This window comes from Heterodontus francisci, chromosome 14 (genome assembly GCF_036365525.1).
Source record: "Heterodontus francisci isolate sHetFra1 chromosome 14, sHetFra1.hap1, whole genome shotgun sequence".
In the NCBI taxonomy this organism is placed as follows: Eukaryota; Metazoa; Chordata; class Chondrichthyes; order Heterodontiformes; family Heterodontidae; genus Heterodontus; species Heterodontus francisci.
The window spans coordinates 59,415,388-59,443,369 of NC_090384.1; the positions used below are offsets into that span (position 1 = coordinate 59,415,388).

General features: G+C 45.2%; 1 protein-coding gene across 1 annotated transcript in view; it reads right to left on the bottom strand.

Annotated features, from left to right (window-relative positions):
• Window positions 1–27,982, bottom strand: part of LOC137377309 (protein inscuteable homolog) — a 358,743-nt gene that overhangs the window by 97,549 nt on the left and 233,212 nt on the right. The window lies entirely within an intron of this gene.

Here is a 27,982-nt window from a genome sequence, read left to right on the forward strand (position 1 = left end):
AATGCGGAAAAGTACGAGGTGATTCACTTTGGAAGGAGTAACAGGAATGCAGAGTACTGGGCTAATGGGAAGATTCTTGGTAGTGTAGATGAACAGAGAGATCTTGGTGTCCAGGTACATAAATCCCTGAAGGTTGCTACCCAGGTTAATAGGGCTGTTAAGAAGGCATATGGTGTGTTAGCTTTTATTAGTAGGGAGCTCGAGTTTCAGAGCCACGAGGTCATGCTGCAGCTGTACAAAACTCTGGTGAGACCGCACCTGGAGTATTGCGTGCAGTTCTGGTCACCGCATTATAGGAAGGATGTGGAAGCTTTGGAAAGGGTGCAGAGGAGATTTACTAGGATGTTGCCTGGTATGGAGGGAAGGTCTTACGAGGAAAGGCTGAGGGACTTGAGGTTGTTTTCGTTGGAGAGAAGGAGGAGGAGAGGTGACTTAATAGAGACATATAAGATAATCAGAGGGTTAGATAGGGTGGATAGTGAGCGTCTTTTTCCTCGGATGGTGATGGCAAACACGAGGGGACATAGCTTTAAGTTGAGGGGTGATAGATATAGGACAGATGTTAGAGGTAGTTTCTTTACTCAGAGAGTAGTAGGGGCGTGGAACGCCCTGCCTGCAGCAGTAGTAGACTCGCCAACTTTAAGGGCATTTAAGTGGTCATTGGATAGACATATGGATGAAAATGGAATAGTGTAGGTCAGATGGTTTCACAGGTCGGCGCAACATCGAGGGCCGAAGGGCCTGTACTGCGCTGTAATGTTCTAATTTTAATTCTAATTCTAATTTAGTACCTCGCCCATTTCCTCTGGCTCCACACATAGATTCCCTTCTCTGTCCTTGAGCGGGCCAACCCTTTCCCTAGTTACCCTCTTGCTCTTTATATATGTATAAAAAGCTTTGGGATTATCCTTAATCCTGTTTGCCAATGACTTTTCATGACCCTTTTAGCCCTCCTGACTCCTTGCTTAAGTTCCTTTCTACTGTCTTTATATTCCTCAAGGGATTCGTCTGTTACTAGCCTTCCAGCCCTTACGAATGCTTCCTTTTTCTTTTTGACTAGGCTCACTATATCCCGCGTTATCCAAGGTTCCCGAATACAAGGCATCACTTGATATGTACACCCTCTTATTGTACTATTATATCTTATGCTACTGGATCATAAGTACAGTACATAATGCATGTTTTTAACTGTATAATAGATCTTTATTCATGAATGTAAAATGAAAATGGCCCTGGCTTGCTCCAACCAGCTCTGTTTCTTTGATGATGCAGTGAAACATTGGCAGTTCCATTTTTTTCAGAAAGGGCAAACTATTTCGCATGAGAGATTTCAAAACAGTTCTACAATGGTATCGCCAAAAAAAGTACCATGTTCTAGACTACTGCTGTACACACTTGAGAAAAGCAAACACCTTCTCAGATCCTGACACTTTGACTTCAACAGTCAGAGCAAAATGCCACACAGCCATTAATTTTAAAAGGATTTCCTTTCCCCAATGAGAGTGCAGAATTTAAAATTCTATTATTTTGACAACCTTCATGGTTTTCAATTTCTATTATCTTGACATTGACATTAGAGAGAATTAAATAATTTCCAATTCCAGCACTGAACACCACTTAAATCTTTTCCCAGTTGCAGCACAGCACAGGATTTTCACTCTGTTCTCAGGTCGATATACCCAGCTCACTTGGAAGCAAAGTATAGAGGAAAAAAGTGAGCATGTCTAGTACTTTCATGTTGCTTTTGTTCAAAGCCAGAATTCCACAAATTATTTCTTTATAAGTTACAATTTACAGAACATGAATTCTATTGGTGCTATTTGTCCCAGGGCCAGGCCAAACCTTTGCTTCAGTTTTTACATAGGAAGCTCAAAATTGCCACGGTAGTTGAATTTGGAGTTACCTACTCCAGTGGTTGACTGCCAGGTGATTCATTTTTCACCCCAAGCCTTCAACCTCTCTCTTGCAGCCTACCTCATCTTTATACATTTTAATTCTTTTTTTTCTTTGGCCTCCTTGTCGCGAGAGACAATGGGTAAGTGCCTAGCGGTGGTCAGTAGTTTGTGGAGCAGCGCCTGGAGTGGCTATAAAGGCTTATTCTAGAGTGACAGACTCTTCCACAGGTGCTACAGATAAAATTGGTTGTTGGGGCTGTTACACAGTTGGCTCTCTCCTTGCACTTCTGTCTTTTTTCCTGCCAACTGCTAAGTCTCTTCGGCTCGCCACTCTTTAGCCCCGCCTTTATGGCTGTCCGCCAGCTCTGGCGATCACTGGCAACTGACTCCCACGACTTGTGGTCAATGTCACAGGACTTCATGTCGCGGTTGCAGACATCTTTAAAGCACAGACAGGATGGCCGGTGGGTCTGATACCAGTGATGAGCTCGCTGTACAATGCGTCCTTGGGGATCTTGCCATCTTCCATGTGGCTCACATGGCCAAGCCATCTCAAGCGCCGCTGGCTCAGTAGGGTGTATATGCTGGGGATGTTGGCCACCTCGAGGACTTCTGCGTTGGAGATACGGTCCTGCCACCTGATGCCAAGGATTCTCCAGAGGCAGCGAAGATGGAATGAGTTGAGAGGTCGCTCGTTTTCCAGGCCTCGCTGCCGGAGAGCAAGCTTGAAACACTCGGACTTTTGAGTTCCGTGTTCGTGCGCCATTTTCCCACACTCTCTTGGCCAGTCTGGACATAGCAGCAGATGCCTTTCCCATGTGCTTGTTGATTTCTGCATCGAGACAGGTTGCCAGTGATAGTTGAGCCTAGGTAGGTGAACTCTTGAACCACTTCGAGAGCATGGTCGTCGATATTGATGGATGGAGCATTTCTGACGTCCTGTCCCATGATGTTCGCTTTCTTGAGACTAATGGTTAGGCCAAATTCATTGCAGGCAGCCGCAATCCTGTCGATGAGTCTCTGCAGACACTCTTCTGTGTGGGATGTTAATGCAGCATCGTCAGCAAAGAGTTGTTCCCTGATGAGAACGTTCCATACTTTGGTCTTCGCTCTAAGATGGGCAAGGTTGAACAACCTGCCATCTGATCTTATGTGGAGGAAAATTCCTTCTTCTGAAGACTTGAACGCATGTGAGAGCAGCAGTGAGAAGAAGATCCCAATCAGTGCAGGTGCAAGAACACAGCCCTGTTTCACGCCACTCAGGATAGGAAAGGATTCTGATGAGGCAACGCTATGCTGCATTGTGCCTTTCATGTTGTCATGGAATGAGGTGATGATACTTAGTAGCTTTGGTGGACATCCGATCTTTGCTAATAGTCTGAAGAGACCACATCTGCTGACGAGGTCAAAGGCTTTGGTATGATCTATGAAAGCAACATAGAGGGGCATCTGTTGTTCACGGCATTTCTCCTGTAGCTGGTGAAGGGAGAACAGCATGTCAATGGTGGATCTCTCTGCTTGAAAGCCACACTGTGCCTCAGGATAAACACGCTCAGCCAGCTTCTGGAGTCTGTTTAAAACGACTCGAGCAAAGACTTCCTCCACTATGCTGAGCAGGGAGATTCCGCGGTAGTTGTTGCAGTCACCATGGTCACCCTTGTTCTTATAGAGGGTGATGATATTGGCATCGCGCATGTCCTGTGGTACTGCTCCCTCATCCCAGCACAGGCAAAGCAGTTCATGGAGTGCTGAGAGTATAGCAGGCTTGGCACTCTTGATTATTTCAGGAGTAATACCGTCCTTTCCAGGGGCTTTTCCACTGGCTAGAGAATCAATGACATCACTGAGTTCCGATTTTGTTGGCTGTTCGTCCAGCTCATCCATGACTGGCAGAGACTGGGCTGCATTGAGGGCGGTCTCAGTGACAACATTTTCCCTGGAGTACAGTTCTAGGTAATGCTCCACCCAGCGGTCCATTTGCTTGCATTGTTCAGTGATCGTTTCCCCTGATTTAGACTTGAGGGGGGCGATCTTCTTGATGGTTAGCCCAAAAGCTCTCTTAATGCCATCATACATTCCTCTGATGTTTCCGGTGTCAGAGGCCAGCTGAAAACGACAGCATAGGTGTTGTCAGTAGTCATTTGCACAGCGCCTGGCTGTTCTTTGTGCAGCGCTTCTAGCTACTTTAAGTGCTACGGATGTTAACTCGCTGGGGGCTTTCTTGTAGTTCAACAGTGCGGTGCGTTTAGCGGCTATGACAGGTTCCAGCTCTTCAAAGTGAGATTGAAAGCAGTCTGCATTTTGCTTCTCACGTTTGCCAAAGTTGGTCATTACTGAGTTATAGATGGCGTCTCTGATGTGGGCCCACTTCATCTCTGCATTCCCTGCAGGAGTGTTTTGAAGGGCTTTTCCAAATGAATTTAGAAACTTATGTAACAGCTGTGGATAAGAAATTCTGTTAGTGTTGATGCGCAGGTGGCCCTTCTGCTTGGAGTGATGTAGCTTCTTTGGTTTGAGTCTAACTTTGCTGCACACCAGGAAGTGGTTGGTGTTGCAGTCCACACTGTGGAAGCTGCGTGTGATTTGAATGCTGTTTATAGAGGCTCGCCACATGACAATGAGGTCCAGCTGATGCCAACGACGTGATCTTGGGTGTTTCCATGAAACCTGGTGACAGGGTTTCGTATGAAAGAACGAGTTGGTGATGCAGAGGTTGTGATAGGTACACAACTCAAGCAGTTTCTGTCCATTCTCATTCATCCTTCCAATGCCATAGCGCCCAAGGCAGGAGGGCCATGAGTCATGGTCGGCCCCAACCCTGGCATCAAAGTCCCCCAGCAGGAACAAATGTTCGGTATTAGGAATGCTACTAATGATATTATGGAGTTTCTCGTAGAACCGGTCTTTAACTTCAGGTGGGGAGCAGAGTGTTGGCGCATAGATGCTGAGTAGGTGTACTGGGCCAGAGGCGGTGAGAAGTCAGATGGACAGTATGCGTTCCAAGCCATTTGAGGGAGGCTCTATCATGCTGAGCAAAGAGTTTCTGATGGCGAAGCCCACTCCTTGCTGTCTTGGTTCTTCAGGATCCCTACCCTGCCAGTAGAAGGTGTAGTCTTGCTTCTTAGAGATCTGCTCACCGGGAGGCGTGTCTCCTGAAGTGCTGCAATGTCCACATGGAGTCTACTGAGCTCGTTGTTAATGACGGCGGTCTTCCGAGAATCGTTGGTTTGTGTAAGGTCTTCCGACAGGCTAGGACACATAGTGCTGATGTTCCAGCTTGCAAAATGAAGGGCTGGTACCTTCTTTCCCTTTTTTGTCATGCTGTTTGGTGCGGTGTTACAGCCACTTGTCAGGCAATGATCCTAAGCTCCAAGCACCCACTGAAGCAGGTGGACTGTGGTGAAACCTTTCTGACCGGGGGCTGCCCGGATTGAGGTGGGCGGTAGCTGTCCAGTGAGATGCGATGACCTCTCCCACCGACAAAGGCAACCTGTGGCGCCCAATCTCTATGCCAATTGAGCTGGACATAACCCATAACTGCTGCCTTCCGTGTTGTTTTGGTCGCTGTGAGGGGACTATGGAGTGACCTCTCCATGGCGCATGCCTGGGTGGAATGTATGAAGGTTGTGAGTTGCCCAAGCGTCAAAACCCCCCTCTCGGCCTTCTTAGTGGGGTCCAAAGGAGTGCAGAGAGTATGGCTGCTGGAACTGCCGGAAACATGCCAAAGGTGACACTTGACCGCCTTAGGGGTTCCGCTCCAGATTTTCTGTTAGGGTTTACTCCTTTAGCCTTGGTCTCTCCCGAGACGCCCACAAGGCAGTGGGGTTGTTAGATCCTATCCCTGAGTAGGGCCCCTAACAAATAAGCTGTGCGATTTCATGGAGAGAGAGGGAAGGGGGGAGGGGGTGGGGGGAAGTGGGTGCGGGGGTGGGGGGGGGGGGAAGGGGGGAAATGTGCACCCCCGCACATTTTAATTATAGTACAACGATTATTTCTGCTTCGAACCTTCCCCTATTGTTGCAGCTAAGCTCCAAATATGCCTTTAAATTTCTCTTCCTCCTTCTTCTATCTTAACTTTGTTGAAATCAAGAATCATTACATTGTTTCCTACTCTAAGCTCTTCTTTCCCAATACTTCAAAAGTCTGCAACTCCTTGCTTACTTAAGCCTTCCTTTCCTCCCACAATACATTGATTTTTGAACTCAAGCTTTATCTTTGATTTTAGTTACCTCATCTCTTCTGCCTTTTCAACTCTTAGTCATCTCCTGACTTGAGTCTTTGTCTTTCCCCTACATTTCTCAATTTAAAAATGTTTATTCCAATTATGGACTCAAAAAATACACTCATCCTGGAGCACATTGGCTGCCCACTGGGTGCCCTCACATTATTGTGAATTACTGAAAATTCTGCCAATACTGCTTTGAAACATATCTGTTCTAGACCATAAACAGAGTGGAGTTGCTGTGGAAGCATACATTCAGTAGAGTACAATATTTGAGAAGGTTTTATAAGTTTGAACACAATTCAATCATACATAGAACGCAATTCTTGAGAGTACAGTATCCGTAAGCTTCTTAAACACAATTCAACTAGCTTAGCACATCCTAAGTTGAACCAAGCAATATTTTGGGGGCATACCCAAATGGATTTCTGTTCAGCTATCAGATACTATAAACTTAAAGCAAAATCTCAGTCTAATCTAATCCAGTCAACAGTCACTTTTATAACCCCAGATAAATGATTGCCTGCATAGAGCACTTATATAATTAGCACTTTCATTGGTAAACTCTGGATAGGTGCCATATTTTCATCTCAGTTCTGATTAAACCATCATTTAAATTGTCAACAGTGGTGCTAACTTTGCAATGGCTAGACTAAGATGACAGTTTAAAACAAAACAGCAAAAAGTTCTCTTCTAGCAACCTCAGACACTCACAACTTACCTATAATTGCACTATTGTAGATTAGGTGACTGATATTTGAGTTTCAGAGGACCAATAGAAACTGGAGGGAAGTCAACTTTTATACTCAAGACTCTTTAGTTTACTCATTTTTGACAAAGAACCAGCAGAACTCGGGAAGATGGAGCAGAAGCAGAAAAAATGTTGACATCTGACACAAGTTACATTCGCCTGTCTTCTCGCTACTCAAACAGAAGCAATGGTCAGGATGTCATCTGCTTTGTGTAAGGAGATTCAGCATAGTATATAAATCAACCTGTCTTGCCTGTGCTGTTGCTGGCTTTTCAACTGGAGCTATCTACTCTAATCCCAATTCCCTGCCATCAAAAAGTACATTGGCCCCCAGTTAAGCCAATTGATTTTAAAATTCTCATCCTCGCTTACAAATCGCTCCATAGCCTTGCCACTCCCTATCTCTGTAATCTCCTCCAGTCCTATAGCACTCCAAAATATCTGCATTTCTCCACTTCTGGCCTCTTTAGCATCCTGTTTTAAATCACTCCATCATTGACAGCTGTCCCCTCGACTGACGAGCCCTAAGATCTGGAATTTCCTCCCTAAACCGCTCCACCTCCCTTCCTCTCTTGCCTCCTTTAAGAAGCTGCTTAAAACCTACCTCTTTCACCAAGTTTTTGGTTACCTAATATCTCCTTACGTGACTTGATGTCTAATTTTGTTTGATAATGCTCCTGTAAAATGCCTTAGGACGATTTAGTATGTTAAAGGCACTATATCATTGATGTTGTTGTTGTTCCCCAGTCTGTGCTGGATTAGCTGATCTCCTTACCAGTCCTCCTTACCAACATCTGAGGGCTTGTGCCAAAATTGGGAGAGCAGGCCCACAGACTAGTCAAGCAACAGCCTGACATAGTCATACTCACAGAATCATACCTTTCTGAAAAAGTCCCAGACACCACCATCTCCATCCTTGGGTATGTCTTGTCCCACAGACAGGACAGGCCCACCAGAGATGGCGGCACAGGAGGAGGAGGTTGCCATGGGAGTCCTCAACATTGACTCCAGAGCCCATGAAATCTCATGGCATCAGGTCAAACACAGGCAAGGAAACCTCCTGCTGATTATCACCTACCTCCCCTCTCCCCCACCCCATCGGCTGCTGTTGAACACCAATTGGAAGAAGCACTGAGGGTAGCAAGGGCACAAAATGTACTATGGCTGGGGGACTTGAATGTCCATCACCAAGTGTGGCTCGGTAGCACCACTACTGACCAAGCTGGCTGAGTCCCAAAGATATAGCTGCTAGACAGGGTCAGCGGCAGGTGGTAAAGGAACCAACAAAAGGGAAAAACCTACTTGAACTCGTCCTCACCAATCTACCTGTCATAGATGCATCTGTCCAGGACAGAATTGGTAGGAGTGATCACCGCACAGTCTTTGTGGAGACTAAGTCCCGTCTTCACACTGAGGATACCTACATCGTGTTGTGTGGCACTACTGCCGTGCTAAATTGGATAAATTTCAAACTGATCTAGCAACTCAGAACTGGGTATCCATGAGGCACTGTGGGCTATCAGCAACAGAATTGTATTCAACCACAATCTGGCCCAGCAAATACCCCACACTACCACTACCATCAAGCCGGGGGACCAACCCTCGTTCAATGAAGACTGCAGGAGGGCATGCCAGGAGCAGCACCAGGCATGCCTATAAATGAGGTGTCAGCCTGGTGAAGTTGCAACACAGGACTACATGCATTCCAAATAGCGGACACAGCATGCAATAGACAGGGCTAAGCGATCCCACAACTAACGGATCAGATCTGCAGTCCTGCCACATTCCGTCATGAATGGTGGTGAACAATTAAACAACTGACAGGAGGAGGAGACTCCACAAACAACCACATCCTTAACAATGGGGAGCCCAGCACATCAGTGCAAAAGATAAGGCTGAAGCATTTGCAGCCATCTTCAGCCAGAAGTGCCAAGTGGGTGATCCATCCTGACCTCCTGAAGACCCCTGCATCACAGATGCCAGTCTTCAGCCAATCCACTTTACTCCGCGTGATAGCAAGAAATGGCTGAAGGCACTGGATACTGCAAAGGCTATGGATCCTGACAATATTCCGGCAATAGTACTGAAGATTTGTGCTCCAGAACTAGTCGCACCCCTAGCCAAGCTGTTCCAGTACAACTACAACACTGGCATCTACCTGGCAATGTGGAAAATTGCCCAGGTATGTCCTGTACACAAAAAGCAGGACAAATCCCATCTGGTCAATTACTATCCTATCAGTCTACTCCCGATCATCAGAAAAGTGAAAAGGTGTCGTCGACAGTGCTATCAAGCAGCACTTGCTCAGCCATAACTTGCTAACTGATGCTCAGTCTGGGTTTTGCCAGAGCCACTCGGCTCCTGACCTCACTACAGCTTTGATCCAAATATGGACAAAAGAGCTGAACTCAAGAGGCGAGGTGAGAGTGACTACCCTTGACATCAAGGCAGCATTTGATAGAGTAAGGCATCAAGGAGCCCCAGCAAAACTGGAGTCAATGGGAATCAGGGTGAAACCTCTCCACTGGTTGGAGTCCTACCTAGCACAAAGGAAGATGCCCATGTTCAGATGCAGCAAGACCTGGACAACATGCAGGCTTGGGCTGATAAGTGGCAAGTAGCATTCACACCACACAAGTGTCAGGCAATTTATTTTTGTTTATTCATTCATGGGATTTGGGCGTCGCTGGCTAGGTCAGCAGTTATTGCCCATCCCTAATTGCCCTTGAGAAGGTGGTGGTGAGCTGCCTTCTTGAACTGCTGTAGTCCATGTGGGGTAGGTACTCCCACAGTACTATTAGGAAGTGAGTTCCAGGATTTTGACCCAACGACAGTGAAGGAGCAACGATATAGTTCCAAGTCCGGATGATGTGTGGCTTGGAGGGGAACTTTATTCATTCATGGGATGTGGGCGACGATGGCCAGGCCAGCATTTTTTGCCCATCCCTAATTGCCCTAGAGAAGGTGGTGGTGAGCTGCCTTGTTGAACCGCTTCAGTCCATGTGAGGTAGGTACACCCACAGTGCTGTTAGCAAGGGAGTTCCAGGATTTTGACCCAGTGACAGTGAAGGAACGGCGATATAGTTCCAAGTCAGGATGGTGTGTGACTTGGAGGGGAACTTACAGGTGGTGGTGTTCCCATGTATTTGCTGCCCTTGTCCTTCTAGCTGGTAGAGGTCGCGGGTTTGGAAGGTGCTATCTAAGGAACCTTGGTGCATTGCTGTAGTGCATCTTGTAGATGGTACACACAAGTGGAGAGTATGGCTACAAGAGCAGGTCAGAGGTTGGGAATTCTGTGGTGAGTAACTCACCTCCTGACACCCCAAAGCCTGTCCACCGTCTACAAGGCACAAGTCAGGAGTATGATGGAATACTCTGAACTTGCCTGGATGGGTGCAGTTCCAACAACACCCAAGAAGCTCGACACTATCCAGGACAAAGCAAACCACTTGATTGGCATCCCATCCATCACCTTCAACATTCACTCCCTCCACCACCAATGCACCGTGGCAGCAGTGTGTACCATCTACAAGATGCATTGCAGCAACTCACCAAGGCTCCTTCGACAGCACCTTCCGAACCCGCGACCTCTACCATTGAGAAGGATAAGGGCAGCAGATGCAAGGGAACACCTGCAAGTTCCCCTCCAAGCCACACACCATCCTAACTTGGAATTATATCACCGTTCCTTCACTGTCGCTGGGTCAAAATCCTGGAACTTCCTTCCTCGCAGCATTGTTAGTGCACCTACACCTCAAGGACTGCAGCAGTTCAAGAAGGCAGCTCATCACCACTGTCTCAAGGGCAATTAGGGATGGGCAATAAATGCTGGCCTAGCCAGTGACACCCACATCCCCTGAATGAATAAAAAAAAAGTCAGGTTGGTATTAGCAGTGTTCAGACTGGCCTAGATGCCTCTGTAACAAGAAGGAGAAAAAACAGCGAAGAGTTTCTACTCCTGTCATTGCCCTTTAACTTCTGCTGAAAAATGCACAAGTATAGATATCAGGTGAGGACAGAATCAAGTTCAGCAATTATAGCCCTAATTTTAGCACTGGACAGGAATCAAGGGAAAGAGCATGGGATGGGGAGGAAGCAGAAAATGACAATAAACCAGCTGGCCATCCAAAACCAGAGGCCCAGGCCTCATTAGCATTTGGGGAGGCGGTGGCGTACTGGTATTGTCACTGGACTAGTAACCCAGAGTCCCAGGTATTGCTCTGGGGACATGGGTTCGAATCCCACCACAGCAGAAGGTGCAATTTGAATTCAATTAATAAATCTGGAATTAAAAGCTAGTCTAATGATGGCCATGAAACCATTGTCGATTGTTTTAAAAACCCATCTGGTTCACTAATGTCCTTTAGGGAAGGAAATCTGCTGTCCTTACCTTGTCTGGCCTACAGGTGACTCCAGATCCACAGTAATATGGTTGACTCTTACATACCCTCGAAGTGGCCTAGCAAGCCACTCAGTTCAAGGGCAATTAGGGATGGGCAATAAATGCTGGCCTGGCCTGTGACGCCCACATCCCATGAATGAATAAAAAAAAAAAATTCTTGACACAGACTCATGCCAAAGCCGGTAGGAATGACATCACCACCGGTTGGGTGGGAATCAAAATTTGTTGGTGGGGGGGAATAGTGGGATTGGCGAAGTAAGAAAAGAATGGGGAGAGAATAGAGTAAGGGAAGTGTAAGGCCTTTGTGGGGCCTGGAGAAGCCATCTCAATCCCCTTCTCTGCACCATACCCACTGGGTACGTGGGTTAAATTACCCTTTATGTCTCCCAAGTTCAAATAGTCTACTGACACTCACCATTGGACTACATGAAGAATGGTCACTTTGGCAAGAGACAGAGGCTGGTTGGAAACCATAGAGTGGGTATCGAGCATGAGAGAGCACCTTCAGAAGATGAGGACAGCAAATTGTAGGGTAAAGAATAAAGAGATAGCATGTTTGGGGAAAATGAAAAATAAATAATTCTGACAGTCCTTGTGCATAAATCTTGGGGAAAATGTTCTTTTACATCAAAATGATTGACTGTACTGTGAGACAGAGATACATTTCATTGCGGTTCGCAAAGATACTGGAGAGAGAGGGATATACAAAGATTTGAAGCTTCATTTTCTTCCTTCCAACTCAAATGGCCAAAAGCATAACAAAAGATCAGAAAAAGTGAAAATGTTCTACGCACAATATTGTTGCTAAACAAAGATTTGAATTGTGGGTAAAAACAGCTTGCATTTAACGTACTGAAATATCCCAAGGTACTTCACAAAAAAGTTATCAAACAAAATCTATCACCATGTCATACAAGGAGATATTAGGACAGGTGACCAAAAGCTTGGACAAAGAATTAGGAACATCTTAAAGGAGGGGAGAGAGATGGAGACTTTTAAGGAGGGAATTTTAAAGCCTGGGGCCTAGATGGCTGAAGACACTGCCATCAATGATGGGAAGAAGAGAATTTTGAATGCTCAAGAGGCCAGAATTTGATGAATGCGAGTTTTTAGAGGGGTGTAGGGCCGGAGGAGATTACAGAGAGAGGAAGGGACAAGAGCATTGAGGAATTTGAACATAAGGATGAGAATTTTAAGTTTGAGGTATTGCTGGATTGGAAACAAAACAGGTCGGTGAGCACAAGGGTGGTGGGAGAATGGAGCTTGGGACGTGTTAGGAAATGGACAGCAAAGCTTTGGGTAAGCTCAAGTTTATGGAGGGTGGAACGCCAGAAATCACCCAAAAGGTCATTGGCGTAGTCGTGTTTTGAGGTGACAAAGGCACGGTTGAGGGTTTCAGCAACAGATGGCAGAGGCGGATGCAGGTGATATTCCAGAGGTGGAAATGAACGGTTTTGGTGATGGAGAGGGTATGGGGTCTGAAGCTCGGCTCAGGGTCAAATAGGACCACAGTAACGATCATGGGTCTTAATGCCTCAGAGTTAGAAAGTTGAGGGGTCAAGCTTCATTCCATGGAATGGATTACAAAATCTAGCCTGATACTTCAGTGTAGTACTGAGTGAGTGCTGTACCAACAGAAGTATTGTCTTTTTTTATTCGTTCTTCGTTGGCAAAGCCAGCGTTTATTGCCCATCCGAAATTGCCCTTGCAAAGATTACAATGTTAACAGCAATACTCCCCGTCCTCTCAGATGGACATTAAAGATCCCATCCCACTGTTCAAAGAGGAGCAGGGAAGTTCTTCAATTGCACATATCAACTTATTAACACTCTGCAACTGGACAGTAGAAGCACATACTCACTGCATAGGGAAGGAAACTGCAGGGGATGGGCACAATCGAAATGTGGAGCTTATTCAAGGAGCAGCTACTGCGTGTCCTTGATAAGTATGTACCTGTCAGGCAGGGAGGAAGTTGTCGAGCGAGGGAGCCGTGGTTTACTAAAGAAGTTGAAGAGCTTGTCAAGAGGAAGAAGAAGGCTTATGTTAGGATGAGACGTGAAGGCTCAGTTAGGGCACTTGAGAGTTACAAGCTAGCCAGGAAGGATCTAAAGGGAGAGATAAGAAGAGCAAGGAGAGGACATGAGAAGTCATTGGCGGATAGGATCAAAGAAAACCCTAAGGCTTTCTATAGGTATATCAGGAATAAAAGAATGACTAGAGATAGGTTAGGGCCAAGCAAGGATAGTAGTGGGAAGTTGTGTGTGGAATCGGAGGAGATAGGGGAAGTGTTAAATGAATATTTTTCGTCAGTATTTACAGTGGAGAAAGAAAATGTCGTCGAGGAGAATACTGAGATACAGACTACTAGGCTAGATGGGATTGAGGTTCACAAGGAGGAGGTGTTAGCAATTTTGGAAAGTGTGAAAATAGATAAGTCCCCTGGGCCAGATGGGATTTATCCTAGGATTCTCTGGGAAGCCAGGGAGGAGATTGCAGAGCCTTTGTCCTTGATTTTTATGTCGTCACTGTCAACAGGAATAGTGCCGGAAGACTGGAGGATAGCAAATGTTGTCCCCTTGTTCAAGAAGGGGAGTAGAGACAGCCCTGGTAATTATAGACCTGTGAGCCTTACTTCGGTTGTGGGTAAAATGTTGGAAAAGGTTATAAGAGACAGGATTTATAATCATCTTGAAAAGAATAAGTTCATTAGAGATAGTCAGCACAGTTTTGTGACGGGTAGGTCGTGCCTCACAAACCTTATTGAGTTTTTTGACAAGGTGACCAAACAGGTGGATGAGGGTAAAGCAGTGGATGTGGTCTATATGGATTTCAGTAAGGCGTTTGATAAAGTTCCCCACGGTAGGCTATTGCAGAAAATACAGAAGTATGGGATTGAAGGTGAATTAGTGCTTTGGATCAGAAATTGGCTAGCTGAAAGAAGACAGAGGGTGGTGGTTGATGGTAAATGTTCATCCTGGAGTATAGTTTCTCGTGGTGTACCGCAAGGATCTGTTTTGGGGCCACTGCTGTTTGTCATTTTTATAAATGACCTGGATGAGGGTGTAGAAGGGTGGGTTAGTAAATTTGCGGATGACACGAAGGTCGGTGGAGTTGTGGATAGTGCCGAAGGATGTTGTAGGTTACAGAGGGACATAGATAGGCTGCAGAGCTGGGCTGAGAGATGGCAAATGGAGTTTAATGCGGAAAAGTGTGAGGTGATTCACTTCGGAAGGAGTGACAGGAATGCAGAATACTGGGCTAATGGGAAGATTCTTGGTAGTGTAGGTGAGCAGAGAGATCTTGGTGTCCAGGTACATAAATCCCTGAAAGTTGCCACCCAGGTTAATAGAGCTGTTAAGAAGGCATATGGTGTGTTAGCTTTTATTAGTAGGGGGCTCGAGTTTAGGAGCCACGAGGTCATGCTGCAGCTGTACAGAACTCTGGTGCGGCCGCACCTGGAGTATTGCGTGCAGTTCTGGTCACCGCATTATAGGAAGGATGTGGAAGCTTTGGAAAAGGTGCAGAGGAGATTTACTAGGATGTTGCCTGGTATGGAGGGAAGGTCTTACGAGGAAAGGCTGAGGGACTTGAGGTTGTTTTCGTTGGAGAGAAGGAGGAGGAGAGGTGACTTAATAGAGACATATAAGATAATCAGAGCGTTAGATAGGGTGGATAGTGAGAGTCTTTTTCCTCGGATGGTGATGGCAAACACGAGGAGACATAGCTTTAAGTTGAGGGGTGATTGATATAGGACAGATGTTAGAGGTAGTTTCTTTACTCAGAGAGTAGTAGGGACGTGGAACGCCCTGCCTGCAGCAGTAGTAGACTCGCCAACTTTAAGGGCATTTAAGTGGTCATTGGATAGACATATGGATGAAAATGGAATAGTGTAGGTCAGATGGTTTCACAGATCGGCGCAACATCGAGGGCTGAAGGGCCTGTACTGCGCTGTAATGTTCTATGTTCTACGTAGGTAGACTACTCAAAAGGGTGATGATCCCACAAAATTTAATATTTCCTGGTATTTAATCCAATCCTTTATCTACAAATAATTTATACATTTCCTTTATTCCTACCAAGCTTATCCATCTCAAACAGCCTGTACAACCTGACTAAGGCCCATCCCTTCATCATTTAAAAAAAATCATATCCCCTTTTAAACTATGCTCATAAACAAGTGTCCTAAGGCTAGGTGTCATTCTATACATCTCGATGAAACCTTCCTATAGAGCCTCACCATTTACAGGATCTGAAATTAGACATGGTACTCCCAAGTGGGGATGCTATATATGTATTTTATGCTCTCCCTCCATGGCGAGTTTGAAGGCAGGGAAAGCATTTAATCAGGCAGGATGATGGCAGGTGGGGACCCTGCCATCTTCCCGCCTCCACCCCAATTAAGTCTGTGGTGGGAAGGCCTGTTCATGGTTTTCCTTCCCCACTGCAAATTGAGGCCCTTAAGTGAGCAATTAATGCCCAATTAAGGGCCTCATCCTGCTGCTGCTGGTATTAACCCAGCGGTGGACTGGTGTTCCTGTCCCGGGGTCGAGATCCCAGGAAAGGCCCGCTGCTGCCCAGTTAAGTGCCTGATTTTCACGTGGTGCAGCGGGCCTTCCTGAAAAGAGGTGTGCGGGGCTGTCACTGGCTCTTTAGCTGGCAGGCAAGATCCCAGTCGCCTCCATTAAATACTGCCTATAATGCTTTTTGTTTTATGATCAATGGACCGAGCTACACAAACAAAAACCCCATTTGCTTCCCCTATAGCCATTTCACAGTGTTTGTGCACTTGAACAAGTGTCAATAATTATCCCAGGTCCCTTTCTTGATCGATTATCCTAAAGGATTACCCTGCTTGTTAAAACCTAACACATTTGGGGCGGCACAGTGGCTAGCACCAGAGCCTCGCAACCCAGGTTCGGTTCAGGGTACTGCCTGTGCGGAGTTTGCAAGTTCTCCTTGTGACCGCGTGGGTTTCCGCCGGGTTCTCTGGCTTCCTCCCACAGCCAAAGACTTGCAGGTTGATAGGTAAATTGGCCATTGTAAATTGCCCCTAGTGTAGGGAGGTGGTAGGGAATATGGGATTAATGTAGGGTTAGTATAAATGGGTGGTTGATGGTCAGCACAGACTCGGTGGGCCAAAGGGCCTGTTTAAGTGCTGTATCTCTCTATGAGTATGACTCTATTGTTTGCTGATGTTTAAAGACATCTGACACGCAGGCCCATTCCCTAAACTTTGTCCAGATTGGCCTGCAATCGATTGATTGGTTTAAATGACACAGTTCCACATCATCTGCTAATTAAGCAATGATAACATTTATGTCCTCCTCTAAACCATTAATGAAAATTATATACAACAATGAAGACAACATGGGGCCCTTTGGAACTGCATTGGTGAAGAAACCCCATCCGATCAAGCCCCCATTAATGATAACTCTCTACCTATTGAGATCCCAACCAAAACAACGACAACTACATTTGTATAGCGGCTTTAACATAGTAAAATGTTTCAAGGTGCTTCACAGAAGTGTTATCAAACAAAATTTGACACCGAGCCACTGAAGGAAATATTAAGGCAGATTTTAATGAACATCTTAAAGCTGGAAAGAGAAGTAAGTAGGGAGGTTTAGGGATGGAATTCCAGGGCTGAGGGCCTAGGCAGCTGAAACCACGGCTATCAATGTTTGAGCAATTAAAATCCAGGATGCACGAGAGGGTAGAATTGGAGCAGCGCAGAGATCTCGGAGGGTTTGCAGCTCTGGAGAAGATGACAGAGATAGGGAGGGGTGAGACCATGTAGGGATATGAAAACAAGGATGAGAATTCTAAAACTGAGGATTTGCCAGACTGGAAACCAATGTAGGTCAGCGAGCATAGTGTTCAAGGGTAAATGTGACTTGGTGTGAGTTACGATTAGGGCAGCAGAGTTTTGGATGAGCTCAGGTTTATGGAGGGTGGAAGATGGGAGACTAGTCAGAATTGTGTTAGAATAGTCAGGTCTAGCGGTACAGTGGCGCAGTGGTTAGCACTGCAGCCTCACAGCTCCAGCGACCCGAGTTCAATTCTGGGTACTGCCTGTGTGGAGTTTGCAAGTTCTCCCTGTGTCTGCGTGGGTTTTCTCCGGGTGCTCCGGTTTCCTCCCACAAGCCAAAAGACTTGCAGGTTGGTAGGTAAATTGGCCATTATAAATTGCCCCTAGTATAGGTAGGCGGTAGAGAAATCTAGGGACAGGTGGGGATGTGGTAGGAATATGGGATTCGTGTAGGATTAGTATAAATGGGTGGTTGATGGTCGGCACAGACTCGGTGGGCCGAAGGGCCTGTTTCAGTGCTGTATCTCTAAACTAAACAAAGACATATATGAGGGTTTGAGTAGCAGATAAGCTGAGGCAGGGCAGAGTTGGGTGATGTTATGGAGGTGGAAGTAGATCGTCTTGGTGATGGCAAAGATATGTGGTCAGAAATTCATCTCAGGGTCAAATGCAGCAGCAGTTCAGCCTTAGATAGTTGTCAGTGAGAGGGATGGAGTCAGTGGCCAGGGGATGGAGATTGTGGCAAGAATTGAAGTCAGTGGCTTTGGTCTTACCAATATTTAATTGAAGGAAATTTCTGCTCATCCAGATGTTGAATAATCAGTCTGGCAAATTAGATACACTGGAGGGCTCGAGAGAGGTGGTGGTGAGATAGAACTGGGTATTGTCAGTGTACGTGTGGAACCTAATGTGGCTTTAGATGGTATTGCTGAGGGGCAGCATGTACATGGGAAATAGGAGGGGCCTAGGATAGATCCTTGGAGGAATCCTCAGGTAATGGTGCGGAAGAAAAGGGCTGAATTTTACAGACCCCCTGACATCGAGGGTCGTGGCAGTGGGTGAGGGGGAGCTGTAAAATGGCTTCGGGAGAGACCTGCCATGGACCTTGATGCCGAGAAGGCCTGGCCCCATATTGCTGGTGGCAGCGAAGCCTCCTGGCGCCACCCACCCCCGCCGCCGCTCGATGACAGGAGCTCAAATTAAATACATAAAATTATTTTAATTATTTACTGTCGCGCTCTGCCGTCCATCCTGAAGCGATATTGGTGCCAGTGGCTGGCACTCCCGTGCCTTCGGATCCCGGTCCAGGGATCAGAGGCAGAACACTGGTGGGGAGTGGGGAGCAGGTAAGTTTTTCAGTGTGGGAGGAGGGCAGCAGGGTCAACCTCATCTCATTGGTGTAGGGGATGGTGGGAAGGGTTATAATGCACAGTTTATGAACTTTGGGGGAGAAGTTAAGGTGCACAAGGTAAGTATTTTGGGGGGGGGGGGGAGAGGGCAAGGAATTAATTCAATGGTTATTGGGGGGGGTGGGAGAGGGTCAAGATCAATTTATTTAATTTTTTGAGAACAATCTAGCTTTAAATACTTAAATTGAAATGTAGGGCTCGAAGCCCTTTAAAAATGGCGTCAACGCCTGCACAAAGGGGGCAGCGCCATTGCCCGGGACGGACAGCCCACTCCCTCCATTTCATCAAGGTGGGCGGTCTGCCACAGCTATTTAAATGAGCCGTCACACTTAATATGGCGGCAGCTCCACGACTTGTGGACCACCATTGTTTACATCTGCCGCCCTAGTATAAATTTCAGCCCAAGCCATTTCAGGTGATTCTCTGGCCATGACTGGATAGCTAAGAATGGAAACAGTGAGTGCAGTCCTATCCAGCTAAAAGATGGATGAGAGGCATTGGAGAGGGATTGTGTAGCGAGATCGAGAAAGACAAGGAGGGATAGTTTACCACGGTCTCAGTCACATAGGATCCAGTCAATTATCCAGCACAAGATTTACTTAATAATCTTACGTGAGCAAATTAAATCCAACAATCTCTGCTTTGCATCAGGCAGTAATATATTGATTGGAGGCACATAGTGAAATGCATAACTTATGCAATATACCTGATATATGGAATATTGGGTAGCTTGAACTTGCCAGCTTTCTTAACATCTTCAATCTTCTGTATATGTTGCCAGGCCCTGCGGGTACTGAAGGAATTATTGATCCTGGTCACCACCGGGTCTGAGGCATGCTCTCTGATGGTCAGGGTATCTGGTAGAGCCAAAGAGGAAGCCTCTCACACACCCACTTCCATCACATCATCTGTAAAAGGGAACTTTCAGTTTCACTTCAGCAATTATGCAGAAATTCTGTTTGCTTACTGAAAGTGTCTCTGTACCTCCCAATGGCCAATTGCCTTTAAGTGGTTCCTTTTCTTTAAAAGAACAGCACAAGAAACATAGGGCTGAATTTTTCAGCCACGCCTAGGGTCCTGCCACCGGGACCAGAAGCAGAAGTGGCTGTCACTTGGGCGGGCTGGGAAGCAGTATTCAGCGGCGGCTGAGCAATTAACCACTAGTAGGTGGAGGAGGTATCCTGTAAGGCAGTGGTTTGGTGTAAGGTCATGCTGCTGGAAGTGCTGGTGCCATATTTAAAGAGCTTCCAGCACTCTCACATTGATCCAGTCCTAAAGAAGCCTGCGTGGAAGAGCTGCTATAGAAGGCCTGTAAAAGAATGGCAGAGGGAAGATCCCCGGTGGCCCCATGGTTTAATAATGCCTCCCTGCAGGTTTTCCTCCAGGCTGCTCAAGCAAGGCTGGAGGCCCTCTTCCATTGGGACAGGCGGAGGAGATCTGCCTGTCAGACTAAGCAAGCCTGGATGGAGATTGTAGATGACTGCCGTGATTCTGAAGAAGAGTTATATCCAACACAAAACGCCAACTCTGCTTCTCCCTCTACAGATACTGCCAGACCTGCTCAGTATTTCCAGCACTTTCTGTTTTTACTCCACCACAATGATACATGAGACCCTTGCTGGGGCATACTGAGGGGCTCCATCAGATCTATCTAGGCATTTGAACTGCATCTTCAAAAGCGCTGTTGCCTACTCACTGGTCACTCATGTTGTCCCATGCCAGTGTTGTATCTCTCCTCTGCAGCAGTGCTAGGGTTCCACACAGGCATCAGTAATCACGTCTTCAGTGGGTATCTCTTGTCACCATCTTTGAAGGCACGCAGGGTTCTGAAACTGCTTTAGGATGTAGGCATCGTGGCTGCTCCCCGAGAACCATGCATACATCTGGCAGGATGCGCTTCTGGTGGGCACAGACCACATGTACATTGATTGAGTGGAAGTCCTTCCTGTTGATGAAGGCAGCTGCCTGGTCCATGGGAGCTGGTACTGGCTGGCCGTCTTCAGCATGGCATTAGTGACCATCTTGATGCAGCGATGAACCACAGACTGAGAGGTCCCACTCATATCTCGAATAGATTCCTGGAATGATCCCGAGATGTAGAATTTCAGTGCCACAGGGACCTTCAGTGCCACAGGCATTGGGTGTCCTGCACTTCCCATGGGGCTCAGAGACTCAGCTCATCCTCCATCATGGCACACAGCTATGTGACAGCCTCCCTGGAGAGGCAGTCTTTGGCAACACTGCTGATCCAACATCTAAAAGTAGCTGAGCCTGAGACAATAGACCCTCTATGGCCGGCAACCTCTTCTTCACACATGAGGCTGCTTGTGTGCCCCTCTATGCCCTTCTCCTCCATCTCCACAATGAGCCTGGCCCTCCTACTGCCCCTGTCTCCCCCTCTGATGTTCCTCATCACTGGAGGAACTGAAGTCTGAATGAATGAGGCCCTGAGTGATTCACTCAGTTCTCCGGGCTTCTTACCACACCCTGCTTTACCCACAGGTGCCAGCTCCAAGATGGCACTCTGGTGGTATGCCCCACAGTTATAGCAACTCTTCCCCTTCTCCTGATTGACAGTGCCAATGCCTGTTCTGTTCCACCCTCCCTGCCAGGCTTCACGATGGCTGACAACTGGATCCAGAATTGTCCTCCCGCTAGCTCACCATCTCCTTATACCTGGCAGGATTCTGAAGCTCCGTGGTTTCCGTGCACTCCTGGAAAAATCTGAACACCCTGGAAAATTGAAGTTAATTGTCTGTTTAACAGGCTGAATGACCTTCTGCTGCATCAGAACATGAGGACCTCCCGCCATGCCGGCTGTCCTTGAGAATATCTGGGTGCGAAATGAAAACGTCAGGCTTTCTTCTCGACTTCTTCTGTCCTGATATTCTGACCCCTCCCACTTTCCAGCCCGACCCCAGTGGACCAGGAAAGTTCAGCCCATCATCTCCCAACTTGTGAGCTCCCTGAGATCGATGGCTTTATCAGGAATCTTATGAAAAAGTACATTTTCTCTGAAGTGGAAATAAAAAATACTGGCCCTACACAGCAGGTCAGTTCGGACCTGAAAGAGAACGATCAGCTAATTTTTCACCTGGATGAAGAGTGCCTCCCAAAAATTACTCTATTATTTTCTTTCTGATCCTGACTGACCTTCCATGCTCTTGCAACATTTTCTCCTTTTTTTTCAGGGGTGATCTGTTATCCTATGTTCCACATAGATTTCCACATTCCACAGAGTGCAGGTTGGTGAATAGGCTCTACTGTGTTGTAGCCGCTTTTACTGACCCCAGACCGCTGACCTGAGTGACCTATTGTGAGTCTCCCAGCTGTGAGTGCATGATTATAGAATCACCCCTGTTATCGTTTCTCTAAAATAGCCCTGTTATGTTGGGGATGGTTTTCCTTGAGGGGTATCTCAATCGGCTGCCATAACTTCAGTGGAAGATCGGCAGAATCCCCATTGTCATGCCCAGTAAAGACATATCATATCCATATGTTTAAGATTCAAACTTTATTCAACGTAGAGTCTTTGAAATTGACTTTTTCTTTTAAAAAAAGTGGACACTGTGCTGCAAAATATGGCCACTGAAGGTCAGGTGACTTGGCCTGAATATTCAAACACCGCTTCATTGTCTCAAAAGGACAAAAGGATACATTCCAGATTAAGAGGTGTCAACTGTACCCATCCTGGAACCATCAATAGACATTCCCGAATTGAATGGATTTCTTCTGAGACAAAGAAGGTGTGAAGAAGACACATCATAACTGAATGAATTCCACATCCTGGTCCATTGTGTGGTCACACCAGGGGAGAAGGCCATGTATCCAATACCAGAAATGTTAATATGATGAATTGTGACCTTAAAAGGCAACCCTCTGGAGAGATCACAGCAACATCACAGAAGGCAGTCCAGCCAGGAGCTGCGGAAAGATCCTGCCTGAACAAGAAGAAGCCCTGCTGCTAATTATACACTTCCACTTGGTGCAGCAAAGAACTGAAAGTGACCGCCACCTCCAGTCTGAAATCTTAACCACCAGAAATCTACAACAACTCAACAAGTTCAAGATTACAAACACCCAGGCCTACATCTTTAAAAGAGACTGTCCTACTTAGAAGATTCAAAAGGTTTACCGTAAATTAAAACATCTATCATACCTTGAACTCCTATTCTTTACCTTCTATCTATCTTATTTGAGATGCATGTGAGAATAAATGCATGCGTGACTAGTGTTGTGAACATTTTGGGGAATGAAAATTGTTCAATAAATAGTTAATCTTCGGTTTTAAACTTCCAAGAAAACCTGTCACTGTCTGTTTATTCGGCAAGTAAAACACTCGGGCTAACTGATCATTTTAAACAAAATACGACTGCGGTCAGTTGGGAGGTGAATAGTGGGAACCACCCATACCCCTTATCACCTGTCCATAACACCATTTACACACATAAATAGGGTTTCTGCCAAAGTTACAGTGGCTGATCAGGTGAACTCCCCAAGGAAATTCCTGACAGTTACTTATACAAATTTGGGCTGGTTCATGCACAATTCTTGTGGCAACGCATGAATCAGATCAGTGATACAAATCATCTTACTTTTTTCCAATACTCAGAGCCTGCACAATTTACATTGGAGAGGCAAAAAAAAACTCTGCAGGTTGACTCATATACAGGAAAATTATAGCAAAGAATGACAGATCTGTACATTATTTAAAAGGAAGTCATTGCTCAGTCGATCAAGTAAAATTACAGAAAGCATGATGCATAGCAATTAAGCAAGTGTGAACACATAATGTACAGACTTAGGAAATAGGCCATTGTAGCTTTATAATGTTAGACATCTTAGTAATATTGTACAGACATTTCCTGCAAATGACATACTCTATCCCAGAAGATGATGAGTTATACTCTTAAGTAACTGAAGGGAACAGCAAGAAATGAGTCAACTTTGCAGATGGAATGTTTGTCAAGTTCCAAGCTATGGATTATTTTCATAATCATGTCTTAGGCATTTATTTAGGCATGTTGTACATGTCACTGTTAGTAGCTAAGGGCACGGTCAGTTGAAATAATTGCCCCGATTATTGGAGAGCTGGCAAGTGCATATGGAAGTGCATTAACACGGGGAAACACCAGGAAGGCCAGGGACATGGAAACCTGGCAATCTTAAATAATCTGCAGCCATCTCCCCCGACAGCTAGACATATTAGCAGCCTGGCCGGCCTGCGGGGACAAAAATTTGTGACAGGCTGACCTATGCCTTTAAAGAAGAGGTAATATCACACTTGACTAGTCATATTTAAACCACAATGATAACTATATGGAACATTTAACTATAAGTTAGTTTTGTGAATGGAGTGTTCCATTTTATTGTGGTCATTGTTGAAACTCAGAATGGAAGGACATCACAGAATTTAGGTTCCTCTTAGGGGATGATTTTCTACTTGCTATTTCCCTACTTTCTCCATGTACTCTTGCATATATTCTTTTTGAATGCTGTAATTTAACATTGAGTGCCACTTGGGCATAGGCCTTGCATGAACAAGTTTCTTCCAATACTGCCCATGTATCTAGTGCTTATCTTAAAATGACTTCCTTGTGCTTTTAATTTATCAGTAGAAATAATCCATCTATGTTTGCCTTGTCTACTTCTTTGATCATTGTGTATAATTCCATCAAATTACTCTCAATCTTCTCGGTTTAAGATAATTCAGCCCTAGTTGCCTTCGTTGTTGATCATAACTCAGATCCTCCATCCCTGGAATCAGCTGGTAAACTTTTGTTGCAGAATCTTGTATGCCTTCTACAAAAAAGAGTCTACAACTGCAGAACAGCATCACAGATATGGACTTAACACAATTTTATAGAGAGTCATTGTAATGTTATTGCTTCGAATTCAATCCCTTTCAATTAAAACTCCATTTGTTGTCTTAATTTTTTTTTAAAAGCTGTCCATCCTCTGCTTCTACACTGCACTGAGAAAATTAATATTTATGATAATAGTCACTTGGTAGTACAGAACTTGAGTTTTGTTGAAAAAAGAGACATGCTGTCGAAGGTTTTCATCTTGCACTCATCAGCACAGTTGCAAAAATGCCAAATTTCAAAAGGAGCAACAATTTATACTGCATGAGAAAAGGGTGCTGATTGTTTGGCAAGTTGACTCTGGTCGAGGCGTTGCCATGGAGAATGCACCAAAGAACTACTGTCCCCCATGCTTCTGTTCAATTCAAAAAAGGCGCAATGCTTGGACATGTTCCTTTTGTCTGCAGAGGTCATTATTTCTACCTCTGGATATCTGCTGTATTCATCTTGTGGGCAAGGGCGCATCCTAAGTGGTTCAGGCTGCTTGGCATGATATGCATTCCCTTACTGCTTCTTCTACCATTTTGACAATTCCAGGGAACCATATCTTCTCTCGCAGAAGGCGTTTTGTCTTTACAATTCCTTGATGCATTGCGTGAATGATCTCAATTGCTTTTCATCTTAATGATGTAAGGACAACAAGTCTGTTGCCTTTGAGTATGAGTCCTTCACATACTGTGAACTCATCCTTGCATGATTGGTATACTTTCACATCAGGGTGTTTCCAATCATCATGCTTCTGTGTTTGTTAAACTTTCATGAGAAGTTGCAGCGTTTTATCTTTCCCTGTTCCTTTTCTTACGTTGTCTATTGTCATGGCTTAGGCACAGCATGACCACATATGTAATTTACATAGAAACATAGAAAATAGGAGCAGGAGTAGACCATTCGGCCCTTCGGGCCTGCTCCGTCATTCAAAAAAGATCATGGCTGATCATCTAATTCAGTACCCTGATCCCGCTTTTATGTGGTTAATGTCGAGTTCAGGTTCAGCAGAATTGTCTCTGATTGGATAATAACTTAAAAAGTCAACTGGGTTCTCTTTGTCTTTGCCTGGTTTGTATATTAGTTAACAGTTGTATGGCATGAGTCTCAATCTCCATTTCTCTATTCTTGCGGATATTGGTTTCTGTTTTGTAAAAATGCCCAGCAATGGTTTGTCATCTGTCACGACATTCAACTTTGCTCCATATGGGTATAGGTGGAAATATTCTACTCCCCATACAACTGTGAGCATTTCTTTCTCTGTCTGCGAATATCTGGTTTCGATGTCCATCAATGATCTGCTGGGGAATGAAATTTTTTTTTGTCTTGGCAGAGCATGGCTCCAAGACCAACTGAACTGGCATCTACTAACAACTCAGTGTGTCTTTTGGATTGAAATAAGGCATTATTTGTGTGTTTGTCAGAGCTTCCTTTAAGTTATGAAATTCCTGCAATTTTGCCTCATCCCATTTCCAATTGACATCTTGTCCAGTGAGCTGTTGAAGTGAGGCTGAGTTAGAGGCATACTCTGGGATAAATCTCGCAATGTACGATACGAATCCTAGGAGAGATTTGACTTTTTTTGCATTTGCAGGAGGATTTGCGTTCAAGATTGCCTTCAACTTCTTCGAATCGGGAGATAGACATTTTTTATGAAACATGTACCCATAGAACTTCACTTCCACAGCTGAAAGAGTGCACTTGTCTTTATTGAGTCGCAAATTGTGGAGTGACAGTGGCGTAGTGGTAATGGCACTGAACTTGTAAACTATAGGCGCAGGCTAATGTCCTTGGGACACGAGTTGAAATCCCACCATGGTAACCGGTGGAATTTAATTTAAATTAAGTTAATTTTAAAAATCTGGAATTGAAAGCTAGTCTCAGTAATGGGGCCATGAAACTGTCAACAATTGTTGTAAAAACCCATCTAGCTCACTAATGTCTTTTAGGGCAGAAAATCTGCCCTCCTTACCTGGTCTGGCCTACATGTGACTCCAGAGCCACAGCAATGAGATTGACTATTAACTGCCCTCTGAAATGGCCTAGCAAGCCACTCTGTTGTCAAGGGCAATTAGGGATGGGCAATAAATGCTGGCCTTACCAGTGATGCCCACATCCCATGAAAAAATAAAAAAAAAACTTGGAGTCGATCCAAGACTACTTGTAAGTGTTCGTCATGTTCTGTTTGTGTTCTCCCATATACAATTATGTCATCTGAGACATTCTTGATTCCATTCAGGCCTGTAAGTAGCTCTGCTAATGCCAAGTGAAAAATTTCAGAGGCTGCATTTCCTCTGAACATTAACCACTTGTATCTTCTTAATTCAACATGGGTACTAAAGGTAGTTATGTATCGACTGGATTTGTCTAACTCAAATTGGTAAGATCCCCAGTGGTCACATCTAGGGTACTAAGATTGTTGACCCATTCATGTCTTCAATTATCTCATCTAGCGTTAGCATTGTGTGCCTTTCTCGTTTATCACTTTGTTGGCCAGTCTCATGTCCATGCAAATTCACACTTGTCCTGTAGGGTTGGGGACTACAACAATTGGGCTGATCCATGGCATTGGCCCTCCTGTCTTTTCAATGATGTCCAACTCTCCAGTCTGTCCAATTTTTTCTCTATGTCTTTTCTGGTATGAAATGGAATCCTCCTGTGTTTCTGTTGTATGGATTGGCCTAACTCACCTATGTGAAGCTTGATTTTATTGTTTTTCACTTTGCCAATGCCTTAAAATAATTGTGGATATTTCTTCTGGATGTCTTCTTTTGTCAGGTAGTTTTGTCCTCTGATGGTGTGGATCGTGATCAGCTTCAATTCACTGGCAGTTTCGAAACATAGCATATTTCCCTTGCTTGAGTCTATAACATAGAACTCAGTCTGGCATGTAGACCCAGGATTTGACAGCAACTGGATGATCCCTAGGACCAGTAGAAGGGTATCTGATCTTAGGAGATTTTAGATATCGACTTGTTCAATTGTATTTTCTGTTTTCTCTGTAACTTGTAGAATGTCGGGGCATTCATTATGTTGACTGTTGCTCCTTAGTCAATTATTTCAGACATTGTCGAATTGCCTATGAACACATCACCCACGGTCAGGCGTTGGTACTTATGGTTATGAGTGACAAGAATCCCCTCGCGTGCTGCAAATATGTACTCTCGCCTTATGTTATTTGCCTCTTTCCATTCTAAGACTTTGGTTTATCTTTCACTGGCTGCCAGCATTCTGCCAATATCGAGCAACCTTTGCAGTTGAACGATTCACCCTCTCCACGAGCTTGCCTTCTTAAACTTGGTGATTGGCAGTCATAATGATCTGGGAGGTGATTTCTTTGTCCATGTTTGTGAAGTTGCAATTGTGGCTCAGACTTCTGAGTCTCGTCATGTAGTCAAGGGTCTCGCACTTGTCTTGTTTTGCTTGCCAGAAGACATAAATTTTGTAATGAGGATTTTCCCTCGATTGGAAATATTTTGGTAGAGCATTCTTCGCTGCGTCATAATCACCGTCAGGTCTGGTGCCTGTGAGTGTATCGAAGATATCATTGACTTTTGGTTCAACATAGTGTAGGAGTAACACTTTCTTTTTTCGGGGTCTATTGACATTGAGTGCCACCATTAGGCATTTAAATTTTGCTAGCCA